This window comes from Arvicanthis niloticus, chromosome 23 (assembly GCF_011762505.2).
Source record: "Arvicanthis niloticus isolate mArvNil1 chromosome 23, mArvNil1.pat.X, whole genome shotgun sequence".
In the NCBI taxonomy this organism is placed as follows: Eukaryota; Metazoa; Chordata; class Mammalia; order Rodentia; family Muridae; genus Arvicanthis; species Arvicanthis niloticus.
In genome coordinates, this window is record NC_133430.1 from 6324866 (window position 1) to 6345003 (window position 20138).

The following is a 20138-nucleotide window of genomic DNA, read 5'->3' on the forward strand; positions in this document are numbered from 1 at the left end:
TAGAGAGGACTTGGGGCATTCACACCTTCTTGAGGGGGTTGCTAGTTTCCCAGGCAGTGAGAAACTGAGTTGTTTTCTGTCTCTGTAATTTGCCTCATTGAAAAACTTGTAGACTAATGCGTTCTCTGCTTTCTTAAGCTAGGATATCTGCCTTTGGTTCTCTCTGGCTTTTCTATGAGAACTGGAACTTGGAAAACAGCAAGAGGCTCAAGGAAACAGTGTAGGCCTTGCATGCGATTGCGTGGAGGTGTGCATGTGTGTTGGGAGAGTGGGCCCCACCTCAGGTTCATGTGAGCCTCCTTTCTCACTCTCTTCCCTTTCCTGTCATCTCAATGCCGTACACAGTACAGTGATTTCTTATCCCCACTGTCCAGGTAAAGCTCTCACAGAGGATTCCCCAGTTACCCAGCAAAGGTGTCTCCTATTCCCACTGCGGGTCACCACCTATGTGACCAGGTAGCAAGAGTGGCCAGGCTCCTCTGTCCCTTTCCTTTGTCTACATCCTCCAGGCCAGGCTTGGGGGTCACCAGGGAACTTTTCTAGTCATCAGTCAAACCTATCAGGTCTCTCAGAGCCAGCATCCTGAACACTCCCCTTCTTGGACTCTCCTTGTGCAGGGAGCCTGGGCTCCTGCCACAGTGGATAGATAGGCATTATCAAGTTCTCAAAGGAAGGAGTGGGGATGCAGCTCAATTGGTAGAATGTTTGTCTAATATACACAAAATCATGCCCTGGGCAGATCATCACCACTTTTGCAGTAATACAGCACCAGGAGGTAGAAGCAGAGGATCAGGAGTTCAAGGCCGTCTTCCCCTCTATGCTAAGTTCTCAGTCTGGGGTACAAGAGATCTTACATCTAAACAAAACAACAAAACCAAAACCACAACAAAACCAAGCAGGATGTGGTGGCACACTCTTTCAACTCAAGCACTTAGGAGGCACACATGGGCAGATCTCTCTGAGCTCAAGGCCAATCTGGTCTGCATAGACAGTCTAGGCTTGCCAGGGATACACAGTGAAGCACTGTCTCAAAACAAAACAGCAAACCTAACCAAGCCAACCAAACAATCAAACAAAAAACCAAACAAGTCCCTGGCTGAGGTCATCTGGCTGGAATAGATGAACCAAGCATTTAAAGTGAGGAGGAAGACAGCGCAATGGTTTGGCTCAACCAGGAAAGATGCTTGCTGTCACACCTGATGAGCTGAGTTCAATCTCTGGGACCCAGAGAGGGAGAGAATCAGCTCCTGCAATTTGTTCTCTTGTCTCCACATGCAACCTGTGACACTCACGTAGACACAACACACACACACACACACACACACACACACACACACACACACTAAACAAATAAATGAACAAATAAAATGTAAGCAAGTAAGCATGAAGAATGGAATCGAAGGGCTGGAGAGATGGCTCAGCGGTTAATAACACTGGCTGCTCTTCCAGAGGTCCTGAGTTCAATTCCCAGTGATGACGTGATGGCTCACAACCATCTGTAATGTGATCTGACACCCTCTTCTGGCAGGCAGGTGTACATGCAGATAGAGCATTCATATACATTAAATAGGTAAATATAAAAAGAAAGAATGAAATCAAGGGAGAGATGAGCCCAGTAGATAAAGAAGGGCAGTGTCAAGGAGAAGAAAACCACAGTAGAGAAACAGAAGGGGAAATAAACCAGATGTTTATTTCACCAGAGAGCAGGAGGGACAGCGGGAAATAAGGGTTCATCAGGAGGGCAGAGCCCCCAGCAGCCTTGGGAGAGTAAACTGAAGGAGGGTGAGCTGGCTAGGCCCTGGAGAAGACAGAGCCTGCAGGGCCCAGAAGGTTTTCTCCCTATGACCATAGAAGACAGGGCTTTAAAGGACAGACAGAGAGGACAGCACCAGACATGTGCTTCTGACTCAAAGAAAATCAGAAAAACTTCCAAATACCAAGAAAGATTCCCACAGCCAGGCAGTGGTGGCACACGCCTTTAATCCCAGCACTTGGGAGGCAGAGGCAGGCAGATTTCTGAGTTCGAGGCCAGCCTGGTTCCAGGATAGCCAGGGCTATACAGAAAAACCCTGTCTTGAAAAACAAAAACAAAACAAAACAACAACAAAAAAAGATTCTCACAAAAAACAGAAGTCAGGCTGCCCTGGTCCTTCGCCTGAAGCAGCAAGAGAAAGGAATGTATCGTGCCATGTATCATGGAACTGAAGAGAAGCCGGTGACCCTAGAGTAAGCTTTCAGGGAAGTCTCTGTTCAGTACGTGGGTGTAAGAGGCGAGCCTTTGGTTACAGAAAGCCACACAGCTACCTCCACAAGCCTGCCTGGGGCCTTGTTTGAAGAAATATTCATTGGGGAGCCTCAGGATGGACAGTAGGATGTTCTTGGTTTAGGTTGTCGTGGTTATAAGAGATGAAGGAGACCTGATGGCTCAGAGGAGTGAACTGTGACCTAGTGTCCTAACCCAGTGTCTCTAGAATCACTTCATGTGGTGCTGAATGGAAGACCTAGGTGTTATTCTGGCACTCCTGGTCTATAATGCAGGCAAGGGCAGGGCAGTCCCACAGAGCCCGTGACACCATCCTAACAGAACATGGATCTTTTTATCTGACTATGCTGCTTTGAAACTTCATTCTTTACTTAGAGATCGACCCTTGAGTCCTGGGGCTGGGTCTTGATTAAAGTGCTAGTGAGTCACTTATTACTCTAGATTAGACTGCATTTCAAACAGTTGGTTTCCTGTGTAATTTGCTGCATTTATCTTTGTGCATTTGCAGACCATATTCTAAAAGTGATGCTGGAGTTTTAGGACAAAAGTCCTGACTCCGGGCTATGGCCACTCCTACAACATGACTCACGTAAGTCTCTTCACTGCTCTGTGCCTCAGTTTCCCTATATGGAAATGCTGGGAAATTGTGGGGGTTTCCTGCAAGTCTGGGGGGGGTGTGGCAGGGAAATGACGATTGTGAGGCAAGAAGGAAACTTGGTTCAGCAGACTTAACCAGTGCTGGTTCAAACGTCCCAGAGTCTGACAGCAGGCTGGTTCATTTCAGACATATTTTAGCACAGCAAGTTTTGGAAAAACGTTTCCTGGTAATAAATATCCCAATCCCATGTTTACAATAAAGCTTAAGACTCAACTACATAGAAACTCTTTCACCAAGCACATGTGACTTCTAAGGCCCTAGCATCTGACAGAGATTGCACAGATGTCATTAGCCTATAAGCTAGTGTGATCCCTTCCCTAAGGATGGGTTTGATTGACTAAGAAACCAAAGATAAAGATCTAGGGAGAGAGAGAGAGAGAGAGAGAGAGAGAGAGAGAGAGAGAGAGAGAGAGAGAGTCTGAGATAAAGATGCTGGGGGATTTGGGTGACGTCTGGCCTATAGATAGAAAAGGTGGCCAGGTCATTAACAATATTCTCTCCCAGCCTTTTGTGTGGGAAACAGGTGTACACCCCTTCCTTGAAGAGATAAGCCTGGGAAATTCGAACAGTTTGGTTTCCTCAGTGCTTATCTGTGTGTACAAGGACTTCAAGCTTTCCACTGAAAACAAACTGCCGTTCTATACGGGCGCTGGGAAGGTTAGGTGGCGACACACCTCATGTTTAAACAAGTACCTGCCATGAGGTCACCTCGACACACAGAAGGATTTACTGTTGCTGAAGGACCCCTGTAGGGAAGGAAAACAGGAACCGAGGATCCAGGGGGAAGCCATTCACCAATGCTGAGATCCGGAAGATCAGTTAAGCCCCCCCCCCCTTTAAAAAAAAAAGAAAGCAAGTTTAAAATATTTAAAATGAGAGGAGAGGCCAGGTATGGTAGCACATACCTCCTAGCACTTCAGACGCAGATGCAGGCAGATCTCTGAGTTCAAAGCCAGACTGTTCTACTTAGAGAGCTCCAGGCCAGCCAGAGCTACTTTGTAAGACCCTGTCTAAGTAAATAGATAAATAAAAGCAAATAAATAAATGAGGTGAAGAGAGATCGAAGAAGACACCTAAAGTAATTTCTGGTGAAGACACACATGCACGTGAGCACACCTATGTTGGGGTTAGTCTTGTATGCTGTGTATTCAGAAGCTTAGTTCTGTATATCCTATCCAGACTGTAACTTGATTTGGGGGCACTGTATTAATCCATGTACTGTAAAGAATGTTCCCCAATAATCCCTGATAGGATAATAAAAGGCTATGATAAGATAATAATAAGAGCCTATGACTGGGCAGTAGAGAGAGAAAGGCAGGACTTGAGGATCAAGTGAGCAGTTTCAGAAGAGACCAGGAGGAGAAGAGAAGAGGGAAAGAGGAGGAGACCACCATGAAGGCAGATGGATTGTGAACATGTGACTAGAAAAAGTGTACCCTGAGGAGAGGCTGCTGGAGCAGAAGTAGCCTGGACGGGACTCAAACAGCAAAGTAACAAGGAGTATATGACTTGGATATAGGTGAGAAGATAGCATAGAACCTGCCCAATATAGGCCTACAACTTGTCAACAGAATGCCAGGTTCCTTTGTCTTTTATACGGGCTAGCTAGAATAAATAATTCATTTACACACATGAACACACACACACACAGACACACACAGACACACAGACACACACAGACACACAGACACACACAGACACAAACACAGACACAAACACAGACACACACACAGACACACACACAGACACACACACAGACACATACACAGACACACACACACACACACACACACACACACACACACAAGCTGGCCAAACCTTCGTAAGGCGTGAGCTAATCTTGAATTCGAAACCAGATAAGTGTAACTCGGAAAGAAACAGGTTTGTCCATTTCACTCCTGAGCTTATATAATAAAAATCTCTTTTCCCTCATTTTTTTCTAAAACAGGAAGTAAATTTGAGAGTTCTTGGGTCAAAGCGTAGGATCTGGCAGTCCTGAGCTGGGCGTGGCGGTCTGTCCTTGGGAGCTTATTAAAGAGACAAAGGAAAAGCAGAGAAGGGAGGTTTATTCAATGTGGCTTCTTTTGAAGAACAGAGGGCTGTGGTGACACCCCAAGTCCATCTTTGGGGTACTGAGATGAGGCTTAAGTCTGAATAGAAGGCAAGAGATATGCATAGCTAAGCAGTGGTCTAGGTGGGGCCCTGCCCGTTACTCCTGTCTGGGCTCCATCTCTCCGTAAACATGGGTTTGACTGGTTATGTCAGCTGCGAACGATTGCTTCCTGGGAGACAAGTCCTTCTTCCGGCAGACGCTGGGCTTCTTCAGACACTGCCTTACTTTGGTGTGACATTCCTGGAATGTTCTGATTTCTAGGGCCCATTGTTTCACTCGTTTGGTAGCTGAAGGGGAGGGGGCACACATGTGCCTTCAGAATGGTGTGGTGTGAAGTTGGAGTCTGAATCTGGAGGAGTGAAGGTCTCATCTCCTTCCCAGGCTGATCTAATTGCTTATGTAGCCCAGACTGTAATCAAATTTGCCATTCTCCTGCCTCAGTCTCCCGAATGTTTGGAAGGCAGACCTGCAACATCATGCCCAGCACTAGACCAGAAATCTTAAGTAAGGAATTGGCTGAGCCAGGCTGGCTCTGCTGTCTTCCATTGGTTCCTCTCATGGAGCCCTCTGATTGGAAGGCTTACTCCACCCTGGTCCAGACGTGCCCAGGAGGGAGGAGACCTGTTCCCGTATGCACACTGCAGAAGTGATTCTATGAGGTCAACACTAAATGTGCTTTAAAAAAAAAAAAGCCTTTGAAGTTTAGAGTAGTTTTAGATTACAGAGAAGTTTCAAAACAGCATGGCTTACCTTCCAGGATCTGCTCCGAGTGTCCCCCAGTGCCACCTGTTACTGTTTCGGAACCCATTGACCTACTGCCACCTGCAGCTCACCCTTCATCCATGAGGATCCTGTGTGATATTTCGTTGTCATGTCTCCCCAGGGTTTTCTAGATGGAGACAGCTTCTTACACGTTTTCTTGACTGGCAGCTCAGGAAAGTCCTGCTCAGGTGATGTGTCTTGGTGTCCCCCGTGTGCCATGTCTGCCAGGAGGGGAGGAGGGGAGTCACCACAGAGTGTATACCATCTTCTCTACACCTTGTTAGAGACCCATGACTGTGAGGTTATAGTTAGTGTTGACTGTAGCTTTTGTTTGTTTTGTTTTGTTTTTTTGAGGCAGGGTTTCTCTGTGTAGCTCTGGCTGTCCTGGAACTCACTCTGTAGACCAGGCTGGCCTCGAATCAGAAATCCACCTGCCTCTGCCTCCCAAGTGCTGGGATTGAAGGCGTGCGCCACCACTGCCCGGCAAGACTGTAGCTTTTATTCTTTTTCTTCTTCGTGGGTTCCTCCTGGGTTCTTCTCCTAACAATACCATCTCTGACTCTGCTGGGCTTCTCCTGTCTTAACTGTCTTTTATTTTCAATCTGCCTTTTCTCCTCTCCTCTCCCCTCCCCTCCCCTCCCCCTCCCCTCCCCCTCCCCTCCCCTCCCCTCCCCTCCCCTCCCCTCCCCTCCCCTCCCCTCCCCTCCCCCTCCCCTCCCCTCCCCTGTGTTGCTGACCTGTGCCTGCCTTTCACTCCCTACTTCGGGCCGTGTTCCATTTCTGAGTCTCCCTAAATGTTTGGAATTCTTCGTTAGAGAGGCTGGTTTTCCCATCACTTGAGAGATGGCTTATGTAAGGTATAATGTTGCAACACCAGGGGGCAGCATGATGAGGGAGCCTCCAGCCTGGAGCAGGAAGGCAGGTCTGAGTACACCCTCATAGTCTTCCATGCACTGGGGAACTCTGTATCAATCCCAGCGTGGTCCCTACGACACTTCCACCAATCACAGAAGTTCTCTGTGCTGGGTCTGCTGGGGAAGTACTCTCCTGGCCTGGGTGAAAAGGACAGTCCTGTCAACCAGAGTTCAGGCAGGTTTGTGATGGCTGACCCAGTGCTCCCTGAAGCTGCAGCGTGCTTCAGTAGCAAGCAGCTGCGGTTGGCAGAGTGGCTTCCTCAGGGTATCTATGGATCACCCAAAGCAGGGGCTGCTGCTTATGGCAGAGACATCCAGGCAGTGAAAGAAGGGCCTAACACCTGTTACTTGGGTGTGACATGGCCTTGGGCACCAAGATTGTAAGTTGTATTTAACGGGAGAATAAATATTAAATGGACTCTTACAATGAAGGATTATCGTTATTAATAGTGGCTTAACACTACCCAGCATGCTCACCTCCTGCCCCAGGGCCTCAGGGAGAGGAAGGCGCTTTTAGCTTGTGTAACTTGTTCGGGGACAGAGCTCAGGTCCTCCCTGTTTTCACTGTTTGGCTGGAGTGGGGACCTGTTCTTCCCTTTTTGGAGTGGAAGCTGGAGACTAAGGTGGTAAGGGCACTGGCAGGGGACATGGGAGCCTGGAGGCACAGGAAGGATATAAGGAGGACAGTGCAGCAGTTACTGGAGCAGTGCACCTGGGTGGGTGAGGCAGAGAGAGACAATGGAGGCTCCCGGTCTCATATCCCCCCTTTCCCCTCCCCCCCCCCACCCGCCGGCGCCCTGGCCCTCAGCCTCCCTGCCCCACTGGCAGCTTGTCCTTCAGTGGCACCCTGACCTTTAACCCCACTGGCTCCCTGTCCCTCAGTCCCACTGGCTCCCTGTCCCTCAGCCCCACTGGCTCTATCCCTCAGTGCACCCCCATCCCCAAACTGGTAACCTGTTTCTCAGCTCCACTGGCACCCTTTCCCTCAGCCCTACAAGCCCCTCCTCCTTCCTTTCTCTGTGGGAATGCCTGGGCTCAAGTTCAACATGTAGAGAGGAAGGATTTCCTTCCTCTGTAGCCTGAAGTCCCCTCTCTGTGGAGACACCAGAACCACTGTCCCCTGTGGCTCCCCATCCTGCTGTGAGACTCTGTATCTGCCCTAGGCTCTGTTTGCAGTCAGGTTATCTGCTTGCTCACATGGTGTCTTACCTTTAATTGCTACTTTGTTTTCTGGAAGCTTGCACCCCAATATTCCCACCAACAGTCCCTCTATCCCTTGCTGTTTTAGGAGGCTTTCTTCTGAGATAACGCCTCATTATATAATGCCAGCTGGCCTGGAACTCACCCTCTAAACGAGGATGACCTTGAACTCACAGAGATCCACCTACCTCTGCCTCCAGAGTTCTGGGATTTAAGGGGTACACCACCACAGCACATTCATTTTAGGATATGTTTGACCATATGCATCCTAACTAGCATGAGATGAAAACCAAGTTCACCGTTTTTGTTTTGAGATGAGAAGTCCAAACTGGTCTTGAGCCTTCGGATCTCCTGTGTCAATCTAAGAGCTGGATTATAGGTGCTCGTCGCCACACACAGCTGAGTTTTTAATTTCAATGAGAATTTGTATTTTTAGCATTTATTTATAATTATCTTTTGTGTGTGTGCTGGATAGTTTTATGTCAACTTGACATAAGCTAGAGTTATCTGAAAGGAGGAAACCTTAACTGAGGAAACATCTCCGTAAGATCGAGCTGTAGAGCGTATTCTTACTTTGGGATTGATGTGGGAGGGCCCATCCCATTGAGGGTGTGTTAGGAGCTGACTTTTAGCAGAAAGCGGCTAGAAAGCAGCTATCCACATGCTAGCCACGCCTCCAAGGCTTACGTCATATCCACACACCTACAAGGCACGTGGCAGAAGTGTATAAATACCCCAGATTTCCCTTCAATAAAAGAGACTTGATCAGAACCTCTGTCTTGTCTCCATTCCTTGCATCTCTTTCCCTTATCTTCTCTCTCTCTCTCTCTCTCTCTCTCTCTCTCTCTCTCTCTCTCTCTCTCTCTCTCTCTCCCCTGACCCGAAGACAGGCAGTTTGGGGCCGGGCAGTGGTGGCGTAAGCCTTTAATCCCAGCCTTTGAAAGGCCAAGCCAGGCAGAGCGGAGCAGGCCCCAACATAGTAACTATTCAGGCATTGTTAAGTCTTTTGTCTCAAGCCAGGTAGAGCAGAGCCGGTTGCAACAAGGGTGGGTCATCCTTGGGTTGGTGGTTCTGGCTGAAAGCAGAAAGCAGGCTGAGCGAGTCGTGTGAAGCAAGCCAGTAAGCAGCACCCCTCCGAGGTCTCTGCATCAGCTCCTGCCTCCAGGCTCCTGCCCTGCTTGAGTTCCTGTCCCGACTTCCTTCAGTGATGGATAACTCTTATAAAAGAAAGCATTTAATTTGGGCTTGCTTACACTTTCAGAGATTTAGTCTGTTATCGTTATGGCAGAGAGCACGGCAAAATGTAGACAGACATGGTGCTGGAGAAGTAGCTGAGCTGGATCTGAAGCAGCTGGGAGAGCCACTGGGACTCTCTCAAGGGACAGTTCCTCCAAAGCCATGATCACTCCCTGCTGACTAAGCATTCAAATAAATGATCAGATGAGGGTTGGGGGGGGGGGCGCTATTCTTATTCAAACCACCATGCCTTCTGTAATGGCTATTTCTGGTTGTATATCCAGAATGAACTACAATGCAGACCTGGAAGGCTCACCTGTGATCCTGATCTTGAGGCTGGGAGATACAAGCTTCTGACCTGGATCTTGGTGTGGAGATCTCGAGGCACAGTGGCTATGAATCCCAGGAGATCAAGGCAAGGAGATCTCTGAGTTCAAGGTCATCTGGGACAAAGCAAGTCCCAGATCCAGGTGTGGTGTCACATAACTTTAATCTGGGCCACACCTTCTGCTGGAGACCTACATAGGGTCATTGGAAGAAGGAAAATTCTTTCTTCTTTGCCTGCTTGCCTTGTGGGACTGAGCAATTACTGGATCCTTGGATTTCCATTCACAGCTGACCATTGCTGGGAGTTGGACTACAGACTGTAAGTCATCATAACAAATTCCCTTACTATGTAGAGACTTCCCAGAAGTTCTGTGACTCTAGAGAACCCTGACTAATACAGAAGTTGGTACTAGAAGTGGGTCTAGAGGAACAGAAATAGAAGGATGAATCTTTTAAGAATCTGGAGTTGGTTTAATAATTCACTAGCACCTTAAACTACTGAAACCTCTCCAGATACTCTCTCCTGGGAGCTCGGCCTGTGGCGGAAACTATATTTCAAAGTTAAAGAAGCTAATGCCTTTGATTATCTTAATCCATCAATTGTAACTGGAGATGAATTAGGTGACCCAGTGTAGAAAATTTTCTACAAGTTGGGGGGAAAATCGGAATATGATTTTGCTGGCTTGTTGCTCTTAGTATCTCTGGACAAGGATAAAGAGTGAGCTGTATGATAAAACTCAACGTCTCTGGATGCAAATAAACAATCTAAAGGTTTCTAAGTGTGCCCTTGAAGAGACTCTTCTCCCCAGCAGCCATAGAGCTCCAGCTGCAGAAAATCAAACTGAAGCCCTCATTATAAGGTTGGCTGAATTACAGCGAAAATTCAGGTCTCAGCCTCAGAGGTGCCAGCAGCTAAAGTAAGGGCATTAACTGGCAAAGAATAGGATCCCATAACTTTGGATGTGGATGTGTGGGAGGAGCCTGTTGAAGCTGCCAATTCTGAATCTTCAGATTCTCAAGGGTTTTCCTCACCTGAAGAAGTAGTACCCTCAGCCCCACCCCTTGAAATAACGCCTTTTCACATGAGGAAATTAATCCCTCAGGGTCTGATAAACCATCAGTGATTTTCTCTGAAGAAAATGCTGGGCGAGACAATACTGAAGTTCCTGAAGGCCCACGAATAGTTTATTATAGGTCTATAACCAGACTCAAGGCAAAGCAGCCCCTGGAGGGGAGGTAGGAAGTGTGGTCCATGAAGAAGTGCACTACACTACTAAGGAGCTTAATGAGTTCGCTAATTCATTCAAGCAGAAGTCTGGGGAATGTGTGTGGGAATGGATTCTAAGGGTGTGGGATAATGGCTGAAGGAACGTAAAACTAGATCAGGCTGAGTTTGAAATTGCAATGCTAGAATAGATATTTTGTGTGAAACCCAATCTTCCACAATGGGAAGGCCCAGAAGGTATGTACGCCCTTCGAGAATCCTATAAGATGCAAACTGGTGAGAGGGGCACCGGCACATGTGAAGAGTTTTGTTCTCGACCTTTTCCTTGTGCCGACCTTAGGGTTGGAGATGCAGCTGCTCAGTTGGATGGATTAAATGCAGTGGGTGTAACTGGGCCCCGAGGTAGCAAGGGCCAGGTGGCAGCACTGAATCACCAGAGACAAGGTGATCATAGTTATTATAATGAACAGAGTAGACAAAATGTTTATAATGACATAGCCAGTAACGGTCAGCACAGGAGAGGTGAAATTTATAATGGTGTGACTTGTTCGGACCTTTGGTACTGGCTGATCAGTCATGCTGTTTCCTGGCATGAAGTAAATAGAAAGCCTACTGCATATCTGTTTGATCTGTATAAGCAAGAAAATTCTCAAACAAATGAAAGAAAGGCTACATTGGACCATGGCAAAAGGCAGTCTCGGGCAGTGAATCAACTTCCAGACTTGAGCCAGTTCGCACACCCAGAACCCCATGAATAAAGGAGTGGCCAGGTTCCCCTGAGGAAGGATCTTGATAAGTCATCTAAAAGTTTTATTGTTAGCCTTTCTCCAGTTCTTCCCCAGAGGGACCTATGGCCTTTTACAAGGGTAATTGTACACTGGGGGAAAGGAAATAATCAGACCTTCCGGGGTCTATTAGACACTGGCTCTGCGTTGACACTGATCCCAGGAGATCCCAAGAAACACTGTGGCCCTCTAGTTAAAGTAGGGGCTTGTGGAGGCCAGGTGATTAACAGAGCTTTGACTGCCCCGAACACATCCTGTGGTCACTTCCCCAGTTCCAAAATGTATGACTGGGATAGATATACTCAGAAACTGGCAGAATTCTCACATTGGTTCCCCGACCTGTGGAGTGAGGGATGTTATGGTTGGAAAGGCTAAATGGAACCCTTTAGAGTTGCCCCTGCCAAAGAAAATAGTGAATCAAAACCAGTGTCGTATTCCAGGCGGAACTGCAGAAATTACGGCCACTATTAAGGACTTGAAAGACACAGGGGTGGTGGTTCCCACCACATCTCTCTTTAACTCTCCTATCTGGCCAGTGCAGAAGACAGATGGATCATCGGGAATGGCAGTTGACTATCAAAAAGTAAATCAGGTAGTAACTCCGATTGCAGCTGCTGTACCAGATGTAGTTTAGTTACTTGAGCAAATCAACACATCTCCTGGTACCTGGTATGCAGCTATTGATCTGGCAAATGCCTTCTTCTCAGTACCTGTCCATAAGGACCACCAGAAGCCATTTGCTTTCAGTTGGCAAGGCCAGTAGTGTATCATTACAGTTTTGCCTCAAGGATACACTAACTCTCCTGCCCCGTGTCATAACTTAGTCAGAAGGGATCTTGATCATCTGTCTCTTCCACAAAATATCACATTGGTGCACTATGTCGATGACATTATGCAAATTAGACCAAGTGAGCAGGAAGTAGCAACCACTTTGGACTCATTGGTAACACATATATATGTGTATCAGAGGATGGGAAATAAATCCAACCAAAATTCAAGGGCCATCTACCTCAATGAAATTCTTAGGAGTCCAGTGGTGTGGGGCATGCAGAGATATTCCTTCTAAGGTGAAAGATAAGTTATTGCACCTGGCCCCTCCCGCCACCAGGAAAGAAGCACAACCTTTAGAGGGTCTATGTGGATTCTGGAAACAGCACATTCCTCACTTAGGTGTGTTACTCAGGAGCATTTACCAAGTGACTCGGAAAGCTGCTAGCTTTGTGTGGGGCCTGGAACAGGAGGAGGCTCTACAACAGGGCCAGGCTGCTGTGCAGGCTGCTCTACCACTTGGACCATATGATCCAGCAGACCCGATGGTACTTGAGGTGTCGGTGGCAAACAGAGATGCTGCTTGGAGCCTCTGGCAGGCCCCTGTAGGAGAATCACAGAAGAGACCTTTGGGAATTTGGATCAAAGCTCTACCATCATCTGCGGACAACTATCCTGAGCTGGATGTTATCAGACCCCACCCCCCAAGTCATAAAGTAGGACAGGCACAGCAGCAGACTATTATCAAATGAGAGTGGTATACATACGAGCAGGCCCGAGCAGGTACAAGCCAGTTACATGAGGAAGTTGCTCAAATGCTTATGGTTTCTACTCCTGTTACAATGCCATCTGCTGCCAAGCATGCACCTATAGCCTCATGGGTGTTCCCTATGATCGGCTGACTGAAGGAGAGAAGACTAGGACCTGGTTCACTGACGGCTCTACATGTAATGCAGGCACCACCCAGAACTGGCTAGCTGCAGCATTACGACCCCTTTCCCAGACAACCCTGAAAGATCCAGGTGAAGGAAAATCTTCACAATGGGTAGAATTTCAGGCAGTACACATGGTATTGCAGTATGTTTGGAAGAAGAAATAGCCAGATGTACGACTGTTCACTGACTCATGGGCTGTAGCTAATGGTTGGCTCATAGTCAGGGACTTGGAAAGATCACAATTGGAAAATTGGTGAGAAAGACGTGTATGGGGAAGAAATATGTGGATAGACCTCTCCAAGTGTGCAAAGGATGTGAAGATACTTGTGTCCCATGTAAATGCTCAACAAATGTGACTTCATCTGAGGAGGCGTTCAATAATCAAGTGGATAAGATGACCCGTTCTGTGGACAGACAGCCTCTTTCCCCAACCACCCCGTCATTGCTCAATAAGCACATAAACAAAGTTGCCATGGTGCCCAAGATGGAGGTTATGCTTGGGCTCAACAACATGGACTTCCACTCACCAAAGCTGATCTGGCTACAGCTGCTGCTGAATGCCAGATCTGCCAACAGCAGAGACCAACACTGAGCCCCAGATATGGCACCATTCCTTGAGGTGACCAGCCAGCAACTTGGTGGCAGGTTGACATTGGACCACTTTGTCCATGGAAAGGACAACATTGTCTTCTTACTGGAGTAGATACTTATTCTGGTTATGGATTTGTCTTTCCTGCATGTAATGCTTCTGCCAAAACCACCACCTGTGGATTTACAGAATGCCTTATCCATCGTCACGGTATTCCACACAGTATTGCTTCTGACCAAGGAACTCACTTCATAGCCAGAGAAGTGCGACAGTGGGCCCACGATCATGGAATCCACTGGTCTTATCATGTTCCCCATCATCCTGTAGCAGCTGGTCTGATAGAAAGATGGAATGGCCTTTTGACAATGCAGTTACAGTGCCAATTAGGTGGCAGCAGCATGGAGGGCTGGGGCAGAGTTCTTCTGAAGGCAGTATATGCTTTGAATCAGCATCTGATAAATGGTACAGTTTCTCCCATAGACAGGATCCATGGGTACCAGAATCAAGGGGTGGAAAAGGCAATAGTTCCACTCACTGTCACTCCTAGTGACCGTCTAGGAACATTTTTGCTTCCTGTCCTCACAACTCTAGGTTCTGCTGGCCTAGAAGTTTTGGTTCCAGAGTGGGGAGTGCCCCTACCAGGAGCCACAACAAACATTCCATTGAACTGGAGGCTCAGACTCCCCCCTGGTCACTTTGGGCTTCTAATTCCCGTAAACCAACAGGCTAAGAGAGGAATAACAGTGTTAGGAGGGTGATAGATCCAGATTACTGGGGAAATTGGATTGCCTCTCCATAATGGAGGTAAGAAGGATTACGTCTGGAGTGCAGGGGATCCCTTAGGGCATCTCTTAGTACTGCCATGATCTGTAATTAAAGTCAATGGGAAACTACAACAACCTAATCCAAGCAGGATGACAAAGGACATCAACCCATCAGGAATGAAGGTGTGTGTCACTCCTCCAGGAAAAGAGCCAAGACCTGCTGAGGTGCTTGCGGAGGGTAGAAGAAATACAGAATGGGCAGTAGAGGAAGGTAGTTATAAATACCAGCTAAGGCCACATGACCAGTTGCAGAAATTAGGATTATAAAGTAATGTGAGTGTGTATGTTTTATTTTGTTAAGAACACATTTGTATAGCTGTCTATGCTTTCCCAATTTCTTTAACATCTATTAGTATTTAAGTTGAGATACTAAAAGAATGTTCCCAAGGGACATCGCCCCATTGTAAGTTTCCAAATGCATTTGTGATTGTAAAAGGAATATCATGTTTAGGCGTATTCATGACCTTGTTATTGTTCATGTGAAAATGAGATATTATTTGTGTCAAGTTGACAAGGGGTGTGGATTGTAGTGGCCATTCCTGGTTGTCAACTCACTGTTGGCAGATATCAGGAATGAACTACAATCCAGAAGTGGAAGGCTCGCCTGTGATCCAGATCTTGAGACCGGGAGACACAAGTTTCTGACCTGGACCTTGGCCTGGAGATCTTGAGGCACAGTGGCTAAGGCAAGGAGATCTCTGAGTTCAAGGTCATCTGGGACAAAACAAGTCCCAGATCCAGGTGTGGTGGTACACTCTTAATCTGGGCCACCCCTTCTGCTGGAGACCTACATAGGGACGTTGGAAGAAGGAAAACTCTCTCTTCTTTGCCTGCTTGCCTTGTGGGACTGAGCAATTACTGGATTCTTGGACTTCTATTCACAGCTGACCATTGTTGGGAGTTGGACTACAGACTGTAAGTCATCATAACAAATTCCCTTACTATGTAGAGACTATCCAGAAGTTCTGTGACTCTAGAGAACCCTGACTAATACACCTCCCCAACTTGGTTTTGGTCAAGGTTTTCATCATAGCAATAGTATCCCTAACTAAGAGACCCCTCTGCCCCACCCCTACCCCCATCGTTCGACTGCCTGGCTGCAGGCTATTGTTCTTGGGCACTGTATACTTCTACTTCCTGAACTGGAAAAAGGACCTGGGACATGTGGCTTCAACCTGCTAAACCACGTGGAATCTTCTTGATGGCAGGAGCAGAGACACCACATACCCAGAATGGCTGGAAGGCACTGCTATCTGTTCCCCTAGAGCCAGAGTGGTGACTAGACTCCTCATCTGCTCCCTGGGCCAGCTGGAGGGATAGATAGGCACGGGCAGCTGAGCAAAATTCAGCAGAATCTAGAGGGCATGAGGGAGCTGAGTGGGTCAGAGCTTAAAGAGGGGAGAGAGCGAGGGAGACACGGAGAGACAGAGGGAAGAGAAGAGACACATATGAGAAGCCCTGGGTCAGAAGCCATGGGAATGTGACAGAAGAGGAGATTCCAGGCCCAATGGCTGTGGCTCAGGCCTACACAGGAGCTACTTCAAGGACAGGGAGGGCAGACACGCCTCTCCTCTCACAGATGCACCCGTCCCTGTGGCACCTGGAAGACCATTCCAGCTCTGGTTGTTTTACACTGACCAGGGTTTTTTCTTGGTTTCTGTGAACAGGCTGAGAACAGCTTGTGTGGGAGACAGGGTACAGCTTTGACTGAGGCAGCTGGACAACACCATCTGAAGGCTGGATAGGGCCGCAGGACTTGCTCCCAGTTGCAGTTTCCTGCTGGTATCTCTTGGGGCAGCTTCCTCAAGGATGCTCCGTGTCCCCATGGTGAGGTGGCTTCTGTCTTTCAATTGGCCCTTTTCTGGTCTAGCCTGAGGGTCAACACTAGAGCCTTCTCTGCTCTGCTGGTCAGCCCAGTTGGCTAGAATTCCACTGAGCAGAAATCCAGGATCAGGGAGTCAGGTTCTGGGGCTCACAGCAGTCTGGGAAGTCAGCCACCACACACAGAAACAGGACCTGACACTCCAAACTGGCTTCAGAACATAAGACAGTTATAGGGCTCTGCTTGACTTGAGTGCAGAAGACTGTAGTCTCACCCATCACAATGCCCTGGGGAACTCCAGTGGGTTTTCCTCACATTGATCCCAACAACCATTTAGCAATGACACACACGCACACGCACACGCACACGCACAAGTCACAGCCAGCCCTGGCTCTCATCAGAATTGCACAGCTGACCTTGGCCCCAGAGGCATACCTGGTGTTTAGACTGTAGCGTAAGGTAAACCCGGGGCCTTTCAGACAGGATGGAGTCACTTTCCTCATCACCGTATAGATCTGCTTCCTCTTCCCTGATCTGTAAGTTTGGAGTAAATGACACTCTGCAGTACTGGATCTGTGTGTCTCTTTCTCCTGTTTCACGAAGGTGACCAGGACTGCGATGCCACGGCAGACCATCATATAAATGAGAATTAAGAAAACCCAGAAAGGAGGACTTAGAAAAGATTCCGGAGTAAATAAAACACACTATAGAAATACGAGTAACCAACACGTAAGTGAGCAAGGGCCATGCTAAGATGAAGAGAAACGTTTTAAAATGAAAAAGTTAGGGCTGTACTCAGCATTGGGTGGAGAAGCTTCTTTTCGTAATGGCCAGCAGTTAATGTAGAGACTCATAGTTAGGGACTGACTTTTGAGGGTCGGCCCTAAATGGGACAAATCTGTCACACCGTGGAATAGGATTGAGGAAAGAGTGTATGAGAAGCAGGTCAGTGCTGTGAAATGCTGCCTCTGTACACAGCATGGCTGTTAGGTTCCTGTTCCCAGACTCTAGACACCTGCACAAGACCAAGCTAGTCAACATTCCAGCACGGAGGGGGCGGGGCTCATGAGGCTCCGCCCCCTCTCCCAGGAGCTATTGCGGTTCACGGCAGCAATGTAGGAGCGGGACTATTTTTTTCCCCAGTGATGCGTTTAGCTATTGGTTAAGTTGCTCCTGCTCCTGTACAGAGACCCACACCCACACTCATGCAAGCAACACTAATTAAAGTCTGTCATAAAAAGGGGTCATCCGTGTAGGAGGGCGCTAAAGGGATCCAGAGGGAGTGGGATGGGGATCAGAAAGGGTAATTAATGGTGGGGGTGAATATAGTGAAAGTACATTATATACATGTTAGAAAAATACGGGGAGTGAATATACTAAAAATACATTATGTTAAAAAAAAAAATAAGGGCTGTCCAGACCACTCAGTGGGTAAAAGGTGTTTCCACCAATCTCGACGTCCTCAATTTGGTCCCCGGGATTCAAAGGTGGATGGAGAGATGTGACTCCAGTGCGTTATTCTCTGACCTCCTCAGGTACCCTCCCACACAGATCAATACATACACGATAGACGTGAAGCATTTCAGGAAGCTTGAAGGACCAGAGAGGCGGTCCTCAGCAGTTTAGAGCATGTGTCGCTCTTGCAGAGGCCTGGGGTTAGTTCTCAGAACTCACATGATAGCTCATAACTGTACGTAACTCCAGATCCAGGAGATCCAGTGCCCTTCTCCGACCTCCACGAACACATGGTGCACATATACACACACGCATGAAAAAACACACATACACATCAAAACAAATATAAAAATAAATTCAAGAGTGGGAGGAGCCTGCCGTGCGGTTTGCACCTGTAATCCCAGCACTTGGAAGACTGAGGCAGGAGGTGACAGCCTGGGACACATAGTGATTTTTTAGGTGAGTTTGGGCTGTAAGTGAGACTCCATTTCAAAAAGAAGGAAGAAGAGGAAGAGGAGGATGAGATGGAAGACCACAACAGCAGGAAAGAGGGAGAAAGGAGGTTAGGAGAAAAATGGCAGAGGAGATAATTTTGTTTCCCCATAAAGGACGTGTGAATGGCCCAAGCCCACGAAGAGAGAGAGGTTCAGAATACGGAGAGTGAAAAACCAAAGTCACGAAGAGATATGCTTACCTCACATCCCACAGGAAGGCTGCACTGAAGCAGATGTTAAAGAGGATGGGAGATCTCGAGCCCCTCCCCCCTCCCCATAGCTGGCGACTGAGGGAGGCTCAGCCAGCCGGGTCTCCCTCAAGTGTTAAGCATAAAGTTGCCATGGTACCCGAGGCCACAGAACATCAGAGGACAGTGAAGCCTAACTGGCTTCTCAGAGGTGCTAGGTACCCCTAAATCCTGCTTCCCTCTGCTCCTCACATCTGGCCAGCTGTTTCTGAGCAGGACTATGCTGGGTTCTTGAATGCTGTATGTGAAAAGGGCCAGAGTGGAGAGAAACTGGGCTCACCCTACCAGCCTACCATAGTCCTGGCAGACCCTTTCCAGAATCTCGTGGTCCTCATCTGTACTGGATCAATACCACTGTCTGGGAGCTGCCCAGTGTAAGAGCAATGGCTGGCTGGAGCCGAGGTCCTGGAGGCCCAGAACCGTCTCTTGGGTGAACTGGGATCCTGCAACTACTCTGTTGGCTAGCCTCTTTTTACCCAACAGTAGGGTCTTTTCCCCTGGCCACCCAAATCAGGTCGGGGACATCCCTGGTTCATATTAGCCATCAACTCTTGATGGTGCTCAGACCCTCTAGCCCCACTAGTCACAAGGCCCCTGGCCCCCATGTCCATATTAGAATTTTACAGTGAGTACCACTGAAGCAAGCTCCCACTGAGGCCCTGACAGCCGTTTCCTTGCTGGTTTCCACCTAGGCCAGGGAGGAAGGAGCAGAGAGCTTAACCAGCAGCCAGAGGCTTAACCAGTGGCTGGAGGGAGGTCTGGTTAGTTCTAGCCAAGTTCTCAGGGCAAGACTGACCATTCTCTGAATGGGGCCATCCTTCCTGCACTTGGAGCTGACACTGCTGGGAGCTGTACGCTGGGCTGAGGACTCGGCTGGGTCAGATGGTAGTCAATAGGGAGTAACCTTATGGATGCTACAACAGATGGAGCCTAGGGCCTCCTGGCTGATGTCCTGGACTTGGGGAACAGGAAGGAGAGTCCTGTATTCTGTGCACCAGATCTATTCGGGCACCTTGAGGATTCCTGGCCACTCAGACAGTTCACTCTTCTGAGTCAGCTACCCCTGCCTGGCAGATGGGCAGATGCCCAGGGAGGTGACCAGCTCCAAGGGAAGGTGGTGCCTGCCTGAAGCTCTAGTCTTTGTGAACAATGGGGAAGGGACCCCCCCCCCCCTTGTGCTCCAGGCACCCAGTATCAGCATATACTGTATAGTGAGCCTATGACACCTGTAAGGCCCAGCCTCACTCCACAGCAACTGGGCACACCGCTTCTACCTGGCCTTGCTCCTACGGGGCTTGCTTTGGGTGTGGCCAGCGTTAGGTGACGGCAGTGGACCCCGAAGCCTCCTCATCTCCTTTTTTTCTTGTTGCTGGGGATGGAACCCATTGCTTTGTAGATGCTGGGGCAAGTCGGCAGTCATAGAGCTGCCCCTGCCTTTCTCACTCCCGTTTCGGACAGTGGTCATCATTTGGAGCAGGGACATGGTCTCTGCAGCATTCAGAAGGAGGACCTGTGTTCAC

The 20138-nt window shown here is 48.3% G+C and overlaps 1 long non-coding RNA gene across 4 annotated transcripts in view; it reads left to right on the plus strand.

Moving 5' to 3' along the window:
* The window catches only part of LOC143436727 (uncharacterized), a 39611-nt gene extending 22618 nt beyond the window's left edge, over positions 1-16993 (plus strand). For 2 of the 4 annotated variants that reach the window (XR_013106550.1, XR_013106551.1), the window contains exons 2-4: positions 2772-2852; positions 5792-5984; positions 9431-16993. This is a non-coding gene — a long non-coding RNA (uncharacterized LOC143436727). The remainder of the gene's footprint in view (positions 1-2771; positions 2853-5791; positions 5985-9430) is intronic. The other 2 variants (XR_013106552.1, XR_013106553.1) reach the window with 1 other exon arrangement.
* The last annotated feature ends 3145 nt before the right edge of the window (positions 16994-20138 follow it).